The 19,111-nt window shown below is 37.2% G+C and overlaps 1 protein-coding gene across 2 annotated transcripts in view; it reads right to left on the reverse strand.

The window, feature by feature from the left end:
• LOC145662422 (alpha-L-fucosidase-like) overlaps positions 1 to 18,474 on the reverse strand; it is a 77,424-nt gene extending 58,950 nt beyond the window's left edge. Inside the window, exon 1 of one of the 2 annotated variants that reach the window (XM_081727981.1) lies at positions 18,335 to 18,474. The gene's annotated coding sequence lies outside the window, so the exon portion shown is untranslated. The remainder of the gene's footprint in view (positions 1 to 18,334) is intronic. The other variant, XM_081727983.1, reaches the window with a different exon arrangement.
• Positions 18,475 to 19,111: the final 637 nt, after the last annotated feature.

Genomic DNA, 19,111 nt, shown 5'->3' on the forward strand with positions numbered 1-19,111 from the left:
GCAACTAGCTTGGCCAAGTTATAATGGAGGAAATGCTATCATTGCAACACTCTGAGAATAGAAAATGTTCGTCAGGTATTACTATCCCCCCCTCTCCTGCAGAATGAAAACCCTGACTAAAACTCAATATATATATATATATATATATATATATATATATATATATATATATATATATATATATATATATATATATATATATATATATATATAACTATTTTGTGTAATGTAAAACTATTTTGTGAAACATAGTATTCATGTTTCCTTGCAGAGATCCTTACGAGGGTTCGCTTCCATCTTCCTCTCCCCAAGAACTAAAATAAATTAAAAAATTGCTATCACTTGTTAATCTTGTACAAAGGACGCAATTAAAGTCCCAGTGTAACACCCCTTCACATTTAGATTTTTCCCCTGGAAGAAAACCAGTTATTATTGTTTCTTGATTCCTCAGTCTCACCTACATAAACATACGAATAGAATTACAGAATAGGACATGTTTAGAGTGCTTGCACGTGACATCTAACTATATTTCTCATCAAATGTGTCACAGATGAAAATTTCCGTTTGTACTGCCTCTATTTTCTGGTACATGTGTTTCATTTATGTTATGTTGCTAAAATTCGTTAGGAAACAAGTACAGACTGCGCCTGTGTGCCTGACAGAACGTAAATGTACTGGATAATTATTTCTTCATTTTCTTCCAGGAAAAAAAGTAACCCATCTCATGTCGGCTAACAAAAGGAGGTAGCGGACCAAAGATAGCCGTTGTTTACCTAAGGTCGTTACACAGCAGGGATTTCATTCAGTCAGAGGGAAAAGAAAAAATAATTTAAGGTTTCTACATTTGTTTTGAACTGCAATATACTTCTTCCTTTTATTTTAAGAACCATTTCCTTCCCATTTGTCTGCATCAGAAAAAAATGCAAAAAAATCACTAGAATGTGCCTATTTACTCAAAGTACGTACTAGATCACTAGTTCAATAGTAAAATCACTAAATCTAGTACGAAATCATAAATGTGGCATCCCTGGGTTGGAGCGAAAGCAATGGTTGGAGTAAAAACTAGTCCTATTTCTACTGCGTTCTGTTGTTGAATTCACAGAAATGTTCAAAAATAAATTCAAGAAGTAAAACACGATCCTACAAAAGACTGTTTACTTGCTCACTGGTTTTAGTATTGTGAAATGAAACTCAAGTACGCAGTCATGTTGAATACTTCTGTCCCTTTCTACTTTACAACTAGAAGTGGGATGAAGGTCAGGATAGATCTAGTGATATACCGCTAAAGGAAGTGCTTCAGTACAGAGTCGGAAGCGGTATGTATACTACTTACAACGTTACCCCCCACATAAAATATAAATTCACCCTTTCTCCCTTCCCTTTTTCGAATACAATGAACCGACTCTTTTGCTGAAGAAAGATGCTAAAAGAAAATTGAAACATCTGTGTCTAAACTTTCTTTGAAGCGCAGTCTTTTGTATTTGTAAGGTTTTGCGAGTGTTTTCGAGATAGCCAAATCTTTTACCATGGACTCCTGCTGCGAACTGACCGTGAGTAAACACCCGATCTCGCTGTGCTCAATTTCTCTCGCACACGTGAAATGGGTTTGTTGTTTCCAAAACAAATAGGAAGTTACCTTGTGCTTTTGCATTTCTGCACGCACACAGGTACCATTGTTGTTTTAATGATCAGAAGAAATATCAAAAACATCCGATATATATATGATACAAAACAGCTAACAGAGGGAGGCAAAGATAAAAGTAGGCCTATACCAAGTTTTCCGCGTGGTACCATTATGGAGAATAAATATTTGATAAAGTCACGTAGATGCGCTTAAACCTATTCCATCTGTCCTTATAATTTTTCTGGTCTCATCAATTTCTCAGGAGAATACGTACAACATATGTCCAAATTCCATATATACTCTTTCTAAACTAATGAGTAAACTTATTAAGAACACCAACTGATATCAATAAACAGGAAAGAAAACAATACTTTATACTTCTATCATTTGGTACACATCTCTATGAAGCACAGCTTGTTTCTTTTCGAAATAGCTCCTTCGTGTCACAGCTGTGGTTAGTTTTGTTTTGTGTTAGGATGAAAGAGAGAAATGCAACATTTGCTTCGCGGTGAAGTTATATATATTATTAAGATGAGCGGTGATAAGCGAGGTTTAACAAAGAGTGCCTTTCGGATGCACAATTTAACGGGTAGTTGCAGTCCGTGTTGAGAATCGAACCAAAGCTATGTAAGACATGTTAATATTGAGCTCTTTTGTGGTAAAAGTGACCTTCAGAAACACACAAAAGACTTGAAACATCAAGCTAATGTAAAGCAATTGAAAAATAGCCTACCTATCGCTGCATCTTTTCTGTGGCTAGGAACATGCAGTGTGTAGCAACAAGAATTGTGTTAAGGACTTTTTTTCGAACATAACATTCCCTTCCACACCATAAAAGACAATATAATGTTTGTTAAAAGAAAGTGCACATAATATTTTTAAATTTTGTTTGTGATCCTATCATGCATAATTATAAATAATGCCTTTCATACTACGAGAATGAGTTCAACTATACGTCATGGCCCCTCTAAAGCGGGGCCGCGGTGACTCAGTGGTAGATCGTTCACCTCTGGTGCTTGGGACCCTGGTTCGATCCAAGCTCGCACCAAGTGAACTTTGTGGTGGACAAACACCGTGTGCGTGGGTTTCCTTGGGGTTCTTCCGTTCCTCCCACTTTCTTCATTCCACGATTTCACTAATTTCTCATCATCACCCCTCTCCTTTAGCCTAACCGGCATAACCGTGGGACGTAAAACTCAAAGATTTCACTTCATTTTTTCCCTCGAAAGCGATATCTTTCAAAATTATTTATTGTTAGATATTGTAAATTTACGGTATCTATTTTAGTGGACGGGAAATTTTGCATCTAATCGGATAATTTCATGGCTTCTAACAGGAATTCGCAGTTACGAAATTTGCATCACTGTCTTTTGAAAGGATGCCTAGAAAAAATACTACTAGAAAATAACTGAAAACACAAAATGGATTTGATAGCCAAATTCACGTCATCTTGGTGCGTCATCATTTTTCTTTAAATATTTGTATTTAGTATTAGATTAGAGTTTAGTGTCCCTTTCAGCATCAAGGCTATATGAGACGTGAACTTACAAATTAACGTGGGTTCAGAACCACAGGAGTTCCCATCGGAAATCAAACCTAGGTCTCCCACACCAAAGACGCGTACGCTAATCATATGGACAAGGGTGTTCGATATTTAGTAATCTTATATATAAAAGAGAACGCACAAATCCTTTGTTCCCTCATCACGCTAATACGGCTGAACCAATTTCTTTCATTTTTGGGGGGTTATTAGGATTTGGACCCTAGATGGTTTTTATCATATCACTTTAATTTTCAATTACCAGTGTCTTGAGATAATTGACCATTCAAGTGTCCATAACGTACAAATCCTTTGTTAGTTCATCATAGGTAAAAATAAACGTATTTATATGCAACCCGCATGACCGTGTCACTCGGCGGGTTAACATAAATGACAGGCGATATAATGTTAACATTTACTGCAATCTACTATGGTTTTTATCATATCACTTGAAAGCGAAAAAGTAAAAATTATCTAATTAACAAGGTTTATTGCGTTCCGGGGTGACCCCAGCGAAGCGGGGTGAACGCTGCTAGTGTGTACATAAAGTTGTGAAATTGCGCTTGTATAATGGAATGCAATTCCTTCTACTGACATAAACCTTCACAATACTTAGCTGGAGAAAGTATCTTTAAAAAGAAAATGTCACTCTTTATGTTTCAGTTCCTGGTTCGACTGAAGGATGGAACAAATTGCAATGAGCGTTTTTGGATCCTACTTTGTGTAGTTGATTCATCATAAACTTGGTATTTGATACGGATATGAACTATTACACTTATTTGGTGTTTATTTCTAAATAATAAGTCCTAATACAATTTCATAAAGTTGTAATTCTTCTTTAGTTTGTATCACTTTACACAATGACAAATCCAAAAGGTGTGTTGTATCGGTGCAGTACCAGTTTTTCACGTTTTTCAAAATGTTCCAAAACCCAAAGAATAATCTTTAATTTCTGATATTTTAGTCGTCACAAATTACAATTTTATAATGTAGTCAATGTTTATAATTACTGGGCAGTTGGGCGTTTAAACTAATGACATCATAATAAAGTCAAAACCATAATTTTGAGTTGAATTGATTCTGAGTTTAACGTCCCGTTCAGCAGCGAGGCTATGTGAGACGTGGACCTGCTGATTAACGTGGAATCCGAATTACATGAACTCCCACCGGGAATCAAGCCCAGGTTTCCCACGCCAAAGGCAAGTATGCTAACCGTTAGCCACGAAGGAGCTCCACCATAATTTTAGTGGGCGATAAGAAATATCTCGCCAGTGCTTTTACAATAAATAAAATTTTATAAGTATTAAAGAATAGTGGTAAGAGATTGAAAAAAAAACAACAACTAAAGAATAGGTTGGCGGAACCACAAAAGACTCGTAAAATAAACTTTCTTATAAATACATACGGACCTTACTCACCTTTTATAATTGCTATGCTTACGTTCTCCATAAAAACAGAAATTCTCTTTTAGTGATACTTTACACAAGATCATGAAGTGGGTTCAAATTTAATTAAAGGCAAAATACAATACAATAATCCACAAATATTGCCTCAAGTGAGTTTAAAGATTTCTAAACACTAGTGCAAAACCGGGCTCTGCCGTTGCGATCGATTTACAGGTCTTGAGACGAAAGTAAGAAGGGACTTACGCACACAGTATGTAAAAACAATTAATATGCCTGTAACTTTCCCCCAAATACGTGTATCTTAAAACTAACCTCACCATTATTTTTCTAATTAAATTCTAGCCCGAAATTATGTATCATATTACCCTATTCCCATTTTGAAAACTTGACCTTAATTCAAAATGGCGGATTTCAAGATGGCTGCCATCAAGGTCATATCTACCATACGACTTCCCCCGAGGACTTATATGTATCCACATGGTTTTTCTTCACTTTTCTTCATTAACGCTCCGTTTACAAAGGTTAGTAAGGGACTTCTATAGTAATCTCTAATAACCACATCACAACTCTTAAAAGTTATTAAAAAAAAAATAGAAAACATGCACCATGGCAAAAATTTGTCATCACAAGTAATGGTGCATACATGCCTTCTATCAGCAAAAAAAGTTTCGTTGAAATTGGAGCCGGACATTTGAGTGATGTCCCTTGTGGGATGTGATTGAACGTGACGTCAGAACACATCGCCCCCCTTCCCGAAATTTACGGGAATTAGGTGACTGAGTGAGCACATGTGGTGCCAGCTCTCTCCAGCGACCTATCAAGGATCATTGCGTGTATGCCAAGACGTGTCGCCGTTTTTATCCATGCCAAAAGTCGACATACTGACAATTAGGTAGGTAGTCATGATGGTCTGGCTGATGTGTGGGTATATTTTAACTCGTACATTTTGTCTCGACCCGAATCTCGAGACGTCTCGACTCGAATTCGAGTCGAGTCGAGACACGAGTCGAGACAGAGACTGTCGAGTCGAGACAGAAACATATTTTCGAGTCGAGACACGAGTCGAGACAACATTTTCTCGAGACGAGTCGAGACAGGCTTAAATCTCGACTCGACTCGACTCGAATGCATCCGTACCTAGTACATAACATACAAAGCACTATTGTTGTACGTGCGTTTTATCTTATTTGCTTTTTGTTGTTATTTGTAAATTACCTTACAATCAGCATTTTCTTTAAAGTTTTTGGGCCTTCAAGCGAGTGGGGCCCTAAGCTGTAGCTTGTTTAGCTTATACGTAAATCCGGCACTGGTCGAGCTCAGCTGGTAACAGCTCGGCGGTAACAGAGGCTGTGTTCCATAGCTTTGCACAGCGGGAGCTTCTTTGTTCGGTTCAACGACTATCTTACCCTTCTTATAATTTATCAGTATGAAAAGCACTGTGTAGTCATGTTTAAAACCTTACCAAAAGCTTCATATTTAACCCTACATAAGATTTCAACATAGTTATATGCAGTATTCTTCACCTCTTCAATTTCTTTATCTGTAGCATATATAAGCAGGAGCTCAGCAATACATGCGCGACGATTTCGACTTGCAGGATTCCTTACTCCCGGTGGGATCATTAAAATTATCATATGTTCATTCAGCATCATGAGACAATTGGCGGACTATCTGAATTAAAAGGTATCTAACTCCGGTTCAGAAAGCCAGGAATACTTCACCTGTTAGGTGACGGGATGACCAAGGGCGCCGATCCTGGGGGACCGAGGGGGCCGGGGCCCCCAAAGCTCATGTGCCCCCTATTGTATTTATGAGTGCAGAATATTTGTCATAATTTGAGTGCAATTTGTCTTAAAATCTTCATATATATATATCTTCTGCATCTGAATGCCCCCCCCCCAATTTATAGAGAAATCGGCGCCCTTGGGGATGACCACGCATCAGCCAATTGAACGAGTGCCATCTGACCGGACGTAGATCAGTAGTGAAAAGGATTTTAGGATTTCCCTCTATCTAGCAAATTTCATTATTTTTTCAATAAAGTGTAACTAAAGAAAACCGATAAGAACTGAACTGATTATCCTAGCCAGCCATATGGCTCACATTACTGCCCACAATAGTGGTCATGCTCGAATTAGTGCCTGCGCTTAGAAGGGTGGAGCCACATATTTGACTTTCTCTACTATTTGATTGGGATACTTATATATTGTTGAACAAATTGACTTATTATACTAGAAAATTCTTATGTGGGCGTTTCTGTATTGCATTATAATACACTTCTATCTTTTCGAACGACTGCCGCACAAATGTGCATTAAATAACATTTTGTATAGCCACGACTGAATGCTGAATCCACTGAAGACGACAATTTAGTCATTGTAATTTACAACACAAGAGCCATTTTGTTTGAGTGGGAGGAGGGTTCTGAAGTATATTCTATGGTGTGTTGATTCGGGCCTTACGTATCCAGTTATTGGCTTCAAACGCGTAGGTTATACTGTATTTCTGACCTTTCCATTTGAATATATAGGCCTACGTATAATGACTTCTATATATTGCTTTGTTATATGTTATGGGGAGAATACGAAGTTTCAGGTCTAAATCCAGTACCCAGATCAGAGAGTTGGTCACCGTTTTTTTCTTGCACAGATGTGATTTATGGAAATATATATATACAGTGGCGTATTTACGATTTTGTTTCGGGGGGGCTTTGCTAACTTTTGGGGGGGCTTTGCCTGAAAATGTGAAAATTCAGCAAGATATTTCATATACTTTACTATAGTAAGTAAGATTTCGGGGGAGGGCTTAAGACCGGAATCCCCTTAAATACGCCACTGTATATATATATATATATATACAGTGGCGGATCCAGGATATGATAAAGGGAGGGGCTAAACTATAGTTTATCGCTTTATCCAGTGTAAAGCAGGATTGAGGCCCATTTTATCCAGTGTATACCTGAGCGTCAAGGGGGATCCGCCAGTATATATATATAATACTTGCGTGTATGTTTCCCTTGATGAGTTTCTGGCTACGCCACTGAGATGAAGTGTAAGGTCAAATCTTTAGGATACACCAATCATCTCTCTGCTGAAGCAAGCATATTTTATTAAGGAACTGTACAATGTCTGTCGAATTACGAAGCTTGGAGATTTAAAAATGGTGGACACCCCACCCTCTGTGTTTGCGCCTCTGCCTATTTGTTCTAACAATATACAGTATTACCTGACCAGGATATTAGTGCGGTTTTTCGAGGAGGTCGCTGCTGTTGTGTTTACATCAGTTTCTAGGTAAGCGCTGTGGGACAGGAGAGCGCAGAGCGTCACTTTGCAGTGTATCCAACGATTTCTAAAAGTTGCAGTTTACATGTTATAAGTAACCTTATCTGTTTCGCTTAATAAGAACGCTATAAATTATATAGTTGTTATTAAATGCAGGAATGGTTATTCCTGCAGTAATGCAGATGTATTGTGGATAATGACATATGCATGGAAATTAACAATTTAAGAACAACATAGCACGCAATTGAGTTTCTACCATGTATTAGGCAGATTGTATAAAAATTACGTTTTATTTGATTTCATTATAAGACAGAAATAACCTGAAAACACAGGAATAACGATGCCAGTGACTAAAAGATTAATTAGGTTGATAGCTTAGAGACTTGCGCAATACCTTGTGACTGTAAGTTTAAATCAAGTTAAGGCTCGCGATGCTTGTGTTTGTTTTAAATGTATGTTTATCGGTTGGTAAATTATTTTCTCGAGTTTTAGCCAAGGAAGAATTCCAATACCTTTCCACTCGAGAACTGTGGAAGTCCTCTACGTTGGTCTATTGGCTAGCGTATGTGCCTTTGTTGTACGTGGTTCTAGGTTGAAATCCGAGTGAGCTCAAAAATTAATTTTACAATCTTTCACTAATCATCTGTCGTCTCTAGCATAAAGAGTATAATAATGGGACGTTAAACTAAAATTTCATTTCATTTTTTCGATGAATGTGAACCCTTTGTGGAAAAAGGTGAAGAAGAAATTTTTCTTTCATTTCTTAAAGGGCTATGGGATTGGATAACTTGCCTTTCGGCATTGGCATGTAAAATCTGATTACAATGCATCTTTCTTTTAGGATTATTATTGTAATCCAGCCTTTTGGTAAATGTGGGATAAAAGTATTGATAAAACATCAGCGTATGGATAATGTAAGCGTATCATTGCTTCAACACATGATAAACTCTCAATTTTTATTTGTGAGTGCAGAAATTTTCCTTGAACTCCCTCTAAATTTCTTTCAGACTTTACAGGTAGGTCTCAGGCGACAAAGAATTAATTCTACTGTCTGTTTTCACACACAATATAATTTTAAAACTTGGGAGCCTAGTGTTATCTTTGTGCCTGTAATACATAATGATTTGTCGATTAACTTTAGAGGACTAAGTTTAGCCCGTAAGCACAAGTTGCATATCAGATGTACGGTCTTGTTTAACAAAACCTGCCCCTCACCCCCCTGTATCTGAAATAGGGATGGCCAGACGGATCCGGATCTCGGATATCCGGATCCGGATCCTATAAGATCCGGATCTCGGATCCGGATCCGAAATTTCGGATCTCGGATCCAGATCCGAAATTTCGGATCTTGGATCCGGATCCGAAGTTTCGCATCTTGGATCCGGATCCGGAATTTCGGATCTTGGATCCGGATCCGAAGTTTTGAATATTGGATCCGGATCCGGATATCCGGTTCCTGGATCCACACCCGAAATTTCGAAGTTCAGATTCATACTCCTGTTTTGAATATTTTAGGCCTTAGATTGAGACCCAGAACTAAAATATCCATATGTATAAAATTGACTAGGTGAATTTTATCTAACTCAGTGGGAAGACAATTCAATTTAAATGACAAAAGATTACATCAAAATCTCATTTTCACATTTTTCGGGTTAGACCATTGTTCCGCACACCCCATCATTTAGTCTTTAGTATATCTTTAAACGTACTACAAGTATGCCACTTTCATCTGAAGTCAGTAGTTGTATAGATCTGCCTTTTGTTATATATTAATCGAGTTAGGATTAAAATTCGATTGTTTGTGAGACCTATGATAATATTTTCAGAATGAGTTATAACGTTGAAAAACTGCATAGTAATGCTGCATATTTTCTTTGTGCCACATTGGAATTTAATGTAGTCTATCTTATACAATCGGCTCTTATGATTAATTCAATGATCTGAACTCCTGCAGCATTACGCTAAAATCATGGATGTCTTTGAATTTTCGTCATCATTTCTATTTTTTTTTATTACGAGCAAAATAAATATCATAAGCGGTATTTTACATAATACATATAGACGCAGATCAGTCAGTTGATTGCTTAAAGTTTATAGCAAAGCTATTACATTTCTAAGACACTGGCGGCCTTAGGACAAAATCCATGGCTTTCCCATAAAATCTTAAATATCTCTATATAAAAAGGGCAAAGTCCTGAGTGACTGAGTGAGTGAGTGACAGATCACCGTACAGACCAAATCGCTTAAGCTACAAACTTGAAATTTGGACAGTTTATAGGGTTTGTGACGTAGGATACCACTAAGGAAGGACTTTGGAAAATTCGACGAGGAAGGGGGGAAATGGGGTGGAAAATATTGATGATTCTTGACGTTAGATACTTCAAATTTGGTATTTGGGTTTCTCATTGAAAATAATTTGATGCTTGTTAAAGTGCTTTTTGATATTTAAATTAGAAGGGGCAGGGAAGATGTAGAAAGTAAAAGAACGGGTGGTAATTGCAATTATTGCAATTAGTATAATAATATGCCTATATCTAGGAAACTGAAAGGGTTAGAAACATGGAATTTGGTATTTGGACTTCTCACTTAAAATAATTAGATACGTATTTCAACGTTTTTTTTTTTTTTTTTGGCCCAGAAGGGAAGAAAAGGGGCGAGAAAAAATTAAGTGGGGAGAAAAAAATTAACATATTAATACAATAATATGTTATATCCTTTAAGGTTAGAGACTTGAAATTTGGTATTTGCACTTCTCATTGAAAATAATTTGACATGTGTTTCAGTGTTTTTTGACGTTTTAGTAAAAAGGAAAAGAAAAAAGATGGAAAGGAAAGAGGGTGGGGATTGTAATTATTATAATAACATGTCGATATCTGGGAACCTCTGAAGGTTAGGAGCATAGAATTTGGTATTTGGACTTTACATTTGAAATAATTAGGTATGTACTTAAGCGTTTTTTTATGTATGTCTTAGAGGGAAGTAAAGGGGCGGGGAGAAAAGACTTTTATATCTCGGAATCCTGGAATGTTAGAGAAATGAAACTTGTTATTTGAACAAAAATTCGTTATCTTGTGAAATGAAATGCTTGTGTTTTACATCCCACGTTTATGCCGGTTAGGCTAAAGGAGACGGTGATTATGAGAAATAAATGAAATGAAGAAAGTAGGAGGAAACGGGAAAACCCCGAGAAAACCCACGAGCACGGTGTTTGTCCACCACAAAGTCCACACGGTGCAAGCTGGGATCGAAACAGGGACCCCAAGCACCGGAGGTGAACGCTCTACCACTGAGCCACCGCGGCCCCTTAAAAATTCGTTATGTTTGCAGGCGTATGATGTGCGAGGCCGTAGACCGAGCAAATGTGTGGGCTGGGGGGAAAGGCCCCATGTACTCGCACTGAAATTCGGTATGTCTCGGGATACCGGAATGTTATTACATACAATTTGATATTTGAACTGAGATTCGGTATGGTTGTAGGTTTACGAGGTACGAGGTCATAGGCCGATCAAATGAGATATCAGAGGGTCTAAGGGCAAATCCCCAGACATTTCTTTTTAAATTGATTATGATTAGAGGCTTTTGTGGTGCGAGGCCCTAGTAACGGGGGTCTAGTAGCGAAGCCCCCAACTAGCCGAGGTCTATTAAGTATATAAATGTATTTGCGTAATGACTGGAAATTGCATGTATGCCTGTGGACAAAATTGCATAAGTAGCCACGAGAAATGACAATCCTTTAAGATAAAAATTTTAAAAAGCTACCAAAATGTACTCTTGAATGAGTTGTATAAAATTATGTTTGCGCAGGGGCGAATCCAGAACGGACTCTTGGAGGGGGCGGATGGATTCTTAGGGGGCGGTTGGGGATGCTAGCAGTGAAAAATTACTTAGATGATCTGAAATTGCCACAAATTACTACTAAAGTACACTGTTAATGGTGGCGCTGGGTAGGGGCAAACGACTTTTCGCCCTCCCCCTGCATCCGCCTATGTGTTTACATGAATGATATAGCTCCTTATACAACCTATGCAGAGTTAATAGTAGTGGATTACTAATTACAAAGATACGTGTTACTACTCGAGGCTCCATATGGTATTTTTTATACACATACAGTACATTAATACATTGATTTTGATACATTAATTGCCATTTAGAACTTCATCTCTACTACAATTCTTAATTCTAACTGGAGTGGTACGGTCACAGAGAAACGTATTTTTAAAGAAAGAAAAAAATGCTCATCAAGAGCAAGAAAAGGAAGTTGCTCCTTAATTTGATTTGATCTATATTTTATGGGCTGTTCTATTAGCAATGGCCTAGCCCATCACGACTAGGAAATGGCCTCATTCAGTGACCACAATAACTCAGAAAGAATTAGAAAAGTAAGCAGCCAGAGTCTAATGAAGAAGCTTGGGCTTGAGACTAAGGTTTCATCCCAGCATTTGACTAGTGTTACAGAAAACAAAGGACAAATTTCCACCAGGACGACAGCTTTAAAAAAGATTTACTACCTTTTCGGTCAAGTATTTCCACTAGAATCTAATCTGACAATGAGATTGCTCTCACCTAACTCGACAGTTTTACTCAATCAAATTTGGAGTAATTGTGACATATTAAGGCACGAAAACCAAATATCAACAGAATGAAGGGAACGCAAGGCTGTCACACGATCAGATACCAAAAGTGTCTTAAAATCTTATTTTAAGCATAGGAATGAAAATCACTTTGTCAATAATTTCGAAAATTTTGCTGATTCGGAACACCCGAATTTTCTGACACGGAGTTTCGAATCCGGATCCAAGATCCGAAATTTCGGATCCGGATCCAAGATTTCGGATCCGGATCCAAGATCCGGTTTTTCGGATCCGGATATAAGATCCGAAATTTCGGATCCGGATCCAAGATCCGTTTTTTCGGATCCGGATCTAAGATCCGAAATTTCGGATCCGGATCCAAGATCCGTTTTTTCGGATCCGGATCCAAGATCCGTTTTTTCGGATCCGGATCCAAGATCCGAAATCTCGGATCCGGATCCAGTGTCCGGATATCCGGACCCAAGTGGATCCGGATATCCGGATCCAAAAATATCCGGATCTGGCCATCCCTAATCTGAAAAGCCCTATATTGTTGTCCACATATGAAATTCAAAGACAAGTCAAATCATCTTTAAACAGCTGTATTTTTATTTCAAGTCTAAGTATTAAAATGTGCTAAGTATGGTTGCAAGAGGTTTTTTTTTTTTTTTTTTTTTTTTGCTAATAATGAACTTAGGTACCTAATATTGGCACACCTTTTTCATGAATTGATGAAAGAAGCGGCCGCGTAATTTTCTGCCAATTGTTTCATCACCGGTATCTTTGAGCAATGAAATAACAGTGAAGGACAAACTTTGTTTTTCAAACTTGATACTTTGAGAAACGTATGAAAGTGGTTTTGTTATTCAAATACATATCTATACACTCTAATCAGTTTGAGAAGTAGCATTAATTTTATAATAACATAATGCCTGTAAGAGTTACCCTGAAAATATGTTTTGTATTTCTTTTTTAATACATAATTCATTTTTTCCTAAATTTCACTGGAGTTCAATACCTTGGAAGAACAAGAAATCTTCAATTGTCAGGAACCCCACTTTAAACTTTAATCGTTCTCCTATCGCCTCCAATGTAACATTGGGTATATTTCTTTTAAATAAAGTTTTCAAAATATGGCAGAAATACTGGATTTTTAAAATTACCAAACCATGCTAAATAATGGCAGGTTAGACATCAGACAGTTATCTTTATCTACCATCTCAATCAGGGGCGGATCCAAGTCCCCTTCGGAGGTGGTGAAAGATTATTAGTTTCTCTCTGACCGGATTTTTGCAGCACATCCGAAAATGATCTCAATGCAAAAGAATTTTCTTACTCAAGACACTGCTTAGACAGTCGATCGGAGATTACATGGCCCAACTTGATCGCAATTTCGAATATGTCTTATCTCAAACCTATAGGAAAGGAGGGCAAAGCGGATCACTTAACTTCAAGGGCCTGAAATGGCAACTGAAATTAAGACTAGGAAACCAAAATTTTGAGGAAATATTTTATGATTATTAAACTTTCAAATAAAAACACAATAGTAACAAGGATTGCATATATATAAATGATATTGCTTAATTACTGAACTACTGCAATTTATTCACTTTGCCCCACCGGTCGGGCAAAGCGGATCATGACAGTGGGGCAAAGTGAATAAGCAAAAACTCATACATTAAAAGTCAGGGTTTAATACAGATTTGCAAAATAGAAATTGCATAGAAGAACAATATATGTGTACACAGTCTAAGATAATAAAAGAATGACACCTAAATGAACTGCTTTACCTACCAGAAGATTAAATGTTTAATATTTTGTGAGTATTAGCCTAACACATTTAAATATAGAATTAAGTCTAGACAAAGCTTGCATACACATAATCTCTAAATATGTTTAAAAAGCTCAAGTCCATAGAAGTCTTTTTTCTTATCAAGTAGGCATCTAGTATCTAGTTTCTTTCAATCTATAGTAACCCTAATGAGTACAATCTACGTAGCAGCAAACAGATTAAAAAAAAAAAAAAAAAACAATAATAAGGCTTAAGGCTGAAAATAATATCACATCACACGCTTGGTTTACACAGATCACAAATGTAAATGTCTTGTCCCTTATAATAATCGGTACAGTTTTCGTGAAACCATGACAGACAAAGAGAACACTGAATCCAGTCTTCATTAAGTGGATCTGAATAATATTCATGACAGAACTTGCATTGGTAACTACCGTCTCCTTCTGGTGATTTTGAATGTTAACGGAACAAATTCAATATGAATTTCAATATTCAAATTAGCTGTGTTGCAACGTATACGTACCCATTTAGTGCCAAACAGATGTTCTAAAACAGTACTGCATTATGCTTGGGGCAAAGTGAATCGCTATTCGCTTTGCCCCTTCTAAAATTATTCTCTTTGCCCCACACTATCACATGAGACAAAAGACTGTCTACAGCATATGAACGACGTATTTACGATAATTCTCAAACATGATAACAAAGGTAAGATCCCACCCTGTCCATGCATAGTGTGTTCGCAAACATTCTGCGGAATAGTAAGAAAATATTTCAAAATCCTTAGTCTTGAATTTTTTAGCAAAATACGTATTTTCTTTTTTTCTTTTTCTCATCTAAACAACAACACGTACACACAAAGCAGTAACGTCCTTCTCTTCTTTCACTAGTGACGTCATAAACTGGGGCAAACATTTCCTGCCCTCTGTTTTCAGTTGACTGTAAATTGCGTTATTCGCTTTGCCTCATATATCCACTTTGCCCCCCTTTCCTCTACACAGTAGAACTTGCTTTAAACAACGAAATCGCAGTTGCCAAAGTATAACTTAGATTCGCAAAGATGAACTTCGAGGTTGTGTTAATAGAAGAAGTAGGAATTCCTTACACTCTAATGCTACGAAGTTCGTAGTGTTTCTTTGTAGAATACTGAGGTTTATTCGCAAGTTATTGCCAAATTAATATAGAGGGTGTATGTACTTTTTTTTGCACACCTCTAAAGTGTTCTGGAAATAACTTCTATAACTTTTGAAACTACTGGCGTCTCTAGCATGTAAAATTTGGGGAGGACATAAACGAAAGTGATTTATATGGCACTACCTAGCCGAAACTGTGTATAATATTCGATTCTATTTCTTACCTTTCTGCTTACCTTTACGGACTCACTTAGGTATATAAAGAACTCTGTTATAATCGTTTTACAACCTGAATATTATATTCCAAATAAATATAATAGTATTTATATGTTATTCTGTCGTTAATATATAAATTAAATTAGAATAAAATATTGAATATTTTGTACTTCAAAATATTGGGGGGAACGCGTCCCCTTCGTTCCCCGCCAGATTCCCGTGTTTGAAACCGTGTTTGTCTTAACTTGAACATATGCGTGAAGTGGTTTATTATGAACAGGACAAAAATAAATGTGATAGATTAATTACAAGTAATCAGGTTAGAAACACTGTTGTTTGTATTTTAGTTCCAAAACCGGCCGCCCGCACTCGTTTGCTGGTCAGGTAATACAAAGTTCGATAAAAGTATATTGACTCGGAAAATGCATAAAAATAGTACATTATTGTCGTTAATTCAACAACTCCTTTGGTAGTCACTAATAATTGTTATCTATTTTTGTCACGATTCGCCAAATAAATAGCTCTCTCACTGCGACATGTGACGCACAAGTATTCTTGAACGAATTAATGTAAACAATAAATTTATTATCTTCGAGTGACCATAATGGTATCTTTTATCGAATGTTACAATTGTTGGGTTTGTGCTCTCTTCTCCTTTTTGAAACCAATAGAGTAAACGCAATTATAAAACATACAATGACTACTTAAGGCTTCCTTTGATGACTATTTAAGGCAGCGCCTACAGCTGGTGAACTATGTAAGATATACTACATACCGAAAAGTAATTGGGCAAATCTTGACACATCCTGGCCAGGTCCACACAATATCAGTGCTTCTTAGGTAAACCTATCAGATGCTGTAGGCACAGCAGTTACTTTCTGGTCGAAAAAAAAGAAAAATGAAATGAAATCTTTTAAGTTTTACGTCCCACGTTTATGCCAGTTAGGCTAAAGGAGACGGTGATAATGAGAGATTATTGAAATGGTGTAATGAAGAAAGTGGGAGAATCCCGATAAAACCCATGAGCACGGTGTTTGTCCACACAAAATCCACACAGCGCGAGCTGGGATCGAACCAGGGACCCCAAGCACCGAAGGTGAACGCTCTACCACTGAGCCATCGCGTCCCCTTTTGGTCGAAACATTGTACGGCTTGGTCAAAGATCAATAACCTTTATACTCCGACATTTCTTGTGCGTATGAATGTGTCGTCCTGGTCTTGAATCCATGTTTCAATTTATTTTAAGAAGTACTCATAAAAGATTCAAGATGGGGCTCTGACTGCGCTGTCTTCATATTACTGTAACGTGACATCACATACTTTGTTTTGGAAGTGTCAATACGAGTCTGCTTAATCACTGTTTTGAGAAAGAAAGAATGTGAATCTTGATTCATCATTAAAGATTGACTTTCTTTGTCTGGATCAGATGCTATTATAAATATTACCGGAGACTATGCTGGATTGAAATTGGTGACTTATACCCTGGCCGGTGAACGATGATTTCTGACAGCTTTTCACAAGGCCACAGCGAGCGAGCAGAAGACAGCAGGTCAACCAACCTTAGGCTCAGAACCTGTCGCGTCTCCATGGTAACCACCGCACATTGCCAAACTTTCACTCACCCCCTCTCACCCTCAACGAGGAAGCAGACGATTCTCCCCTTGCGCGAGAAGCACATGGCAACACCGCACTCCTCAGTCGTCCTCGCGAGCTGAGCTGTCAGAAATCATCGTTCGCCGGCCAGGGTATAGTATAGGGCTTATGCACGATGCTCTGCAGCAATACCCAAGCTGTAGGTGCGATGTGCAATGTACGATGGAAACTGAAACCCCTGCGTCTGTATGTCTGACATATAACGGCTATCAACTGAGTTCGATTTTTCGAATGACTTTATCTAACGCCTTATTCACTCTTAAGTATATACTACGTATATTTAAAAAAGAAAAAAATCAGATTAGCCTTTCTTTCTTTGGTAAATGTTTAACACAAGTGGTCCAGATGTACTGTACGTTAAAAAAAAATACAAAATTTACTCTTAGACCTAACATAACCTAACCAAATCTAACCTAACCTAAACTAAAGTAAACTAACCTAAACTAATCTGAACTAATCTAAACTAACCTAATATTAATACAAATTAGCGAAATTCTATCATTTTTTTTTTCGAAAATTATGCTGGACTCGTACACTAATATAAACTAAGATAAATTAACCTAACCTAACCGAAACTAATCTAACCTAAACTAAACTAACCTAATATGAACAGAAACTACAGAAATTGTAACATTTGTTTAGAAGAAATAGCTGAACCGCTTCTGCTAACCATTGTCTCTTTCTTTTTCTGGCCTGTATTTTTCTCATTTACATGAAAGTAAACTTAAAAGAAACCTGAACAATAAAATAATGGAATTTTCTCGTGGCTATACGATTAACGTATGCCATTGAAGTGGAAAACCAAGGTTCGATTCCCGCTAGAAGTTCATGTGGTCCAAATCCCACGTTAAGCTGTAAGTGCACGTATTGTATAGTCTCGGTGTTGAATGGCACGGTAAACTCCAAATCATTCAAGCGACCAATAACATTATAGTTTTACTTTGCTCTGATTCTGCAATATTTTCAAGAGTTACATGAACAATTACAGTTTAAAGAAGAAGAAGAAGAAGAAAATGACACTTTCTTAAAATATAGTTATTTTTGCATAAAAATGTTTATGAAAATTAATAAAAGAATTTGAGTACTTTAAAATTATTATAAATAACCAAAAATTTACTTACATTTTCTGGCAATCTCGTTCAGTCTTCAGTTCTTCGAGGTCCGTTGATTAGAAGAGGACCGTTAACCAGTATTATCTTCTCGTGCTGGTTCACGTGCACCTCTTGCGAAGTGCAAATGAGTTACAAGATAATACCAGTCATTATCGTGCGAGCCAATGACAGGGAGACAAAGGAAGCATATTTATTATTTAAGACAATGACCAAGGGCAGAAACGACAAATCTTCGTTTCGTCAAGGACAAAAGATGGCAGAAAGGTTTCTTTAAGATGAATAAGCAATGAATAAGCTGCGAAAATTTAGGATCTAAATCTTATTTATGTTGGTCCAATTTATCTTAAAACAAACTTAAATGCAGATATTTAGTTACAATATTAGTTACTTGAATTCATGACGTTTACAATACATTTAAAATAATTAAAAACAGAGTAGTAACCACATTATCATCTTTTATTTCTTGGTTGGTTAGTTGGAGTTTAGCTATAGCTGTAACTAGGGGGGTTACCAGGGATGGTCAGGTCTCTCTCCGGTTTAGAATACTGTTGGACTGCAGGCTGAAACTGTGATCGTTGAAAAGGTCTTTCAATTCTCAGAAGTAAGGCGCTTCTAGCAAATATTCTAGTTACGCCAATAAGTTTAATATCTCTTTTCGGCATCAAGTCTGTACGGGGCATGGAGCTACAGTTTAACGTGATACCGAATCCCCGCAATGCCTTCAAATTTCAAGGCTCTTTGATCTGCGTGCCAATCCTTTGGGTCCAAAACTCTTCCCCCTCGCAC

Source organism: Thermobia domestica, chromosome 10 (assembly GCF_964235325.1).
Source record: "Thermobia domestica chromosome 10, izTheDome1.hap1.1, whole genome shotgun sequence".
Taxonomy (NCBI): Eukaryota; Metazoa; Arthropoda; class Insecta; order Zygentoma; family Lepismatidae; genus Thermobia; species Thermobia domestica.